Source organism: Pistacia vera, unplaced genomic scaffold (assembly GCF_008641045.1).
Source record: "Pistacia vera cultivar Batoury unplaced genomic scaffold, PisVer_v2 Contig551, whole genome shotgun sequence".
In the NCBI taxonomy this organism is placed as follows: Eukaryota; Viridiplantae; Streptophyta; class Magnoliopsida; order Sapindales; family Anacardiaceae; genus Pistacia; species Pistacia vera.
Window position 1 is genome coordinate 338731 of NW_022196392.1, and position 5321 is coordinate 344051.

Below are 5321 nucleotides of genomic sequence, written 5' to 3' on the forward strand. Positions count from 1 at the left end.
ATCCACGCTCTAAGGATGATCGCTGCGGTGATGGGTTATATCACCGCAGCGAGCACTATTTTCGTATAGCGCTCATCCAAAGGACGATCGCTACGACGATGCAAGCGTTGGTTTCGTCACTAGCGCCAGCGTGAACAACGCTCACTGTGGCGATGGGTTATATTGCTGCGACGAGCGTACACAGATCTATAGCTCCGGATCTGTTCACACAGTAACCATATACACTCCAAACGGATTTTCAATCAATCATACACACTGATTTCAACCAAAAATCCATCACCAATATACCAAACTTGTAGATCATCAACAAATTAAATTAATCGATTAATAAATTTCTTAAAACATGATTTTAAGGCAGATTTTATAAGGCAACATAATATCATCAAATACATGTTATCAACCATCCAAATAAAAACTGTAAAATTTGATACCCTAGGCTCTGATACCACTGTTAGGAAATGGTCCATGTACGCAGCAGAAAAACAAAAACCATAATACAAGGATCGTTCCCAAAGAGCCAATATCAAAGGTATAATTTTACAGTTTATGTTAAAATAGATATCTGTAGAAATTAATCATGAGTTTAGAAAAACATACGCATGTTTGGAGGCTCTTCCAAATTTGTCAATGAATATTTTTGCTACCGACCCAAGTGTAGGATCGAACCCACATAATCCACACGAAGACAATCACAAAGAACAAAGGAGGGATTTGCTAGATCCTCCTTAGCTTTAAGATTAAAGAAGAAAAATTAAATGAATTGATTTTGGGCAAAATGGAATACTGCCGTGGGAGAGGAAATGGGGCTGTGTGTATTTCTCTTTTACAATGAAAAATGAACTAATGAAAATATTACTTATTTTACAAATAACCTTTTTCTTTTATAATAAATTAAGTTACCCTATTCCTATATGGAATAGGCTTGGGCTCCAACCCAAACACCACATGTTACCAAACACTCCCAATTAGATATTTATTTTTATTTCATCATTATTTCAATTAAAATCAATTAATATATATATATATATATATATATATGTATGTATGTATGTATGTATGTATGTATTAACATTTAACAATAATGATGATTTAATTAAATATATGCGAACATATATTTAAACGTAATTTCACTTATTTAATTTATTTAATTTTTCTAATAAATTAAATAAACTCTACGACCTTAGCAAATTTAATTGCACTGTGAAATTACCAAAATACCCTTTTGCCTAAAAAGATGAAAACGTCCTTCTTTCTTCTTGGCTCTTAAATTATCTTCTATGTGTGTGACCCATAGACTCCTCATCATACTGACAGTGTATAGTATCGCGATTAACACCAATTAATCGTCTCACACATACACAGACCAAGATTGGCCCCTAGTAAGGCATCATGGCCACCTGATAGATTCAGATTCAGCAAACTAGCTACCTGTCAACGATATGGTTAATGTACAATTTGATCCTTTCATCATCCATTATCTCGACGAGACGAAGGCATAAAAATAGTGTCAACCTTCGGTTACTCTGATATTATGTATTCAGCTTCTAGACCAATGACTTGTATTATAAACTGGATAGAGCAACAACTCAATCCCATTGTGGCCACAGTTTTAGTGTCATTGCCATATACTGAATTGCGCCATGAGATAACTTCTCCCGTACTCGGGAGTGATGAATCCTCTGTCAATCCACCATAGTCTTGAAACACTCCTTAATGCAGCCAATCACCACCGTATTGACAGCTCTGAACAGAACTGCGTTAGGCTAGTGTCAAACTATACTAATCGGTGCACAAGGCGCTCCGGTGATCTCAAGTCTAAGGATCACATGCACCACCATTCATCAGAGGATTTGTTCCATAGACACTAAGGTTACCATCCATATGGAATCCTCTTGTGGGTGAGTCCAGTAAACTTGCGGCAGTGTATTCGCCTACAGCAAGCACCCACATGTTGCACCAGGTTGTTGCCAAACAACCTTGACAATTGAGATCAGTCACTGCCTTTCGACAGGGTTGTTCAACACTATGATAGCCTTACCGTATTATCTGTGCCCTTACTTAGAATAATACTGGGGCTACGGACATTTCTAGAATGGCCACCATATGTGCTCATATGGTTCTCACTATCAAGATCTGAAACACTTGATACCCTCGTCACGGTTCTACCATTCTAAGGACATATATCAATACATATTGCAATAATAATGATTTACGCGATATAGAATAAAATGCCTTTTATTGATTAATGAACATTATTGCAAAGAGTCAGTTCTACGATAATTGATTGGCTCTAGGGCATCTGCTCTAACAGAAGGACCACATGCATCACCTTCTGGAAGAGGTATATTCCAAAAACACTGGGTTTACCATCTCGTGTGGAATCCTCTATCATTACCTTTCGATTGGGTCATTCAACGTGAAGATAGTCTCTTTATATAATCTGTGTCCTTGGTCAAATTTATACTATGACTATGGACAGTTTAAGAAGGGCCACCTTGTGCTCATAGGGTTCTCACAATTAAGATTTATAACACTTAATTCCCTCGTCACTAGTTCCAACCTTTCTAAGGACATATACTATTTTCTTTACGCATAGTAAATAGATGTTATAGTATATGCTCATAAATAAGCGATGCCTTTATTCATTAATTTGAAATGAGTTTATAAGAGCTGAATTGTTGGCTCTAGAGCATCTACTCTAACAATCTCCCACTTGCATTGTAGCTAGTGATTCATACGTTTTATCCCATATGATGTTATGTGCCTATCATGCTTCTACTACAACAGAGCTTTCGTAAGTGAGTCTTGATAATCCTAGGATTATATTGATTTATCTAGGCTTTTTGGCCAGATTTTGGATACTTCTTATTTCATTTGTGCCTGAATTCTAACTTAATTGCATATATTTTATGTTTTAGGCCAAAACATGCAGTTAGAGCAAATAATGAGTGGAATTGAGTTTCTGGACCTAGAAGCAATCAAATCTCAAGATTCGGGGAAGTTTTGAAGTGGATTTGAAGCACTATGAAGTTTGTTCCTATTGGAGAACACCAAAGATTGAAGATTCAAGATTCAAGAAAGGAAGCAAGCGGAGGGCACTTTCGTAATTTGAGATTCAGAAGACTTCGCCGTGACAAAGTACTTATCTTCGCCGCGGCGATAAACTCTCGGGACAGATTAAGATTTTAAACCAACTCGTTGTCGTGGCGAAGAATATTCTTCACCGTGGCGAAGTCTGTGAATTTTAGTTTTTCAAAACTGTACGTTTTATTTTAGGCGAGAGTTTTAGGTTTTTTTGGACTGACTATATAATAAAAACTTAGCCATTTTAGAAGGGGTTCGTCATTTTTGGGAAAAAAAAGAAGAGAAGATTGGAGATTGAACTCTTTGGATTCATCAAATAGGGAAGATTTTTGTTCTCTTTTCTTTATTCCAACATGTTGAATGCATTGTTTACTATTTTTATTTCTATTTGTGTTAATTTTAGTATGAACTAACTCGTTTTAGGTTAGGGTTTTGATGTAATTGGGGTTTTTATGTTTAATCAATAAATTGATGCTGCTTTTACATTCTATTGCATGGATTGTGTGATTATTCTTGTTCTTATTGAATTTACTTGTTGAACATGATGAGATTGAGAAATGAATCATGTATGAGCTTCTTAGGGTAATTGCCATTATTGTATTGAACGCTAGAGATAGGTTTGAGAATCAATGAAATCAATTTAGGATTCCATTAGCTTAATGAACTTGGAACTATTAATCTTCATTTGGTTGGGTGCGGAAGCTTAATAGGGAAAAGTAGGAAAACATAGCCTGAGAAGGTATGTTTTACACATTAGGGAGTCTGATTTATAATCCGTGCATGTGAGTGTAGAAGTAGAATAATTCGTAGATTAATTCATAACATCCTAGTGAAGTCAAAACCCTAACCATTTGTTTAATTGATATTTTCTCTCAAATTAGTTTTACTGTCTTTAATTAGTTTTCAAAGTACGTAATAAATTTTGTTTTCACTTTAGCTTAAAATTCTCCTACAAATCCAAATATCTTTCTGTTTCTCCAACTTGATAAACAACTAGGAAAATCAGTGCTTAACAAACAATCCTCATGGGAACGATACTTTACTTATCACTTTATTACTTTTTGCGACTAGTGCACTTGCTACACATTGCATGTTGTAATTTCAATGCATCAAGTTTCATTGCATGTTGTAATTTCAATGCATCAAGTTTCATTGCATGTTGTAATTTCAATGCATCAAGTTTTTGGCACCATTGCCGTGGATTGATTTTTGTGTTAACATTGAACTTTTCTCGTGTTAGCTAGATTGGAGTTTAATTTTAGTTTTAATTGTTTTCTAGTTTAATTTTTTTGTTCTTTTCTATTAGCCTATGATCTCACGCTTTCTTTCTTTCTATGTAGTTTATGCGAAAAGCTAGACATCATCCAGTGGTTCCTATTGATCCAGAGATTGAAAGAACCGCAAGAAGACTTAATAGAGAACGAGAGGCCATAGTCTTTGAGATGGCGGAGAATAGAACATTGAGGGAATTTTCAGCACCCACGGTTGATGGCAGTGGTCCAAGTATAATTAGGCCACCAGTGTAAGCCAACAACTTTGAAATAAAGCCGGCAATCATCCAAATGATCCAACAATCGGTACAATTTAAGGGAGATCTGAAGGAAGATCCAAATTCACACATTGCAAACTTCTTGGAGATTTGTGATACCTTCAAATCAAACAGAGTGTCAGATGACGCCATCAGATTAAGACTGTTTCCTTTTTCATTAACGGATAAAGCAAGGGGATGGTTAATGGCAGTACCACCAGGAACAATCACAACCTGGAATGAATTGGCATAGAAATTCCTTACCAAATACTTCCCTCCAGTGAAATCTGCAAAGATGAGAAATGATATCACGTTGTTTCTACAAGAAGAGACTGAATCACTTTATGAAGTTTGGGAAAGATATAAGGAATTATTGAGAAAGTGTCCACACCATGGGTTGCCAGTTTGGATGCAAGTTCAAACATTCTATAATGGGTTGATGGTTAATGTGCAAATGATAGTGGATGCGGCATCTGGAGGAGCATTGCAAAATAAGACACCGGAAAAAGCTTATGAGTTACTTGAAGTCTTGGCAAGTAACAACTATCAGAGACCCAATGAGAGAATGCAATCGAAGAAGTCTATGGGTATTCATGAAGTTGATGCTTACACTACTATTTTAGCCCAACTTACAGCACTTCAGAAGCAATTAGGAGGTATACAAGTGAATTCTATTCAAACACCTCAACTGATATGTGATTTTTGTGCA

General features: G+C 35.9%; 1 non-coding gene across 1 annotated transcript; it reads right to left on the reverse strand.

Annotated features, from left to right (window-relative positions):
- Positions 1-4904: 4904 nt before the first annotated feature.
- On the reverse strand, positions 4905-5011 carry LOC116108046. The gene has a single exon (XR_004124579.1). It is a non-coding gene; the product is annotated as a small nucleolar RNA R71 (small nucleolar RNA).
- Between the last annotated feature and the right edge of the window lie 310 nt (positions 5012-5321).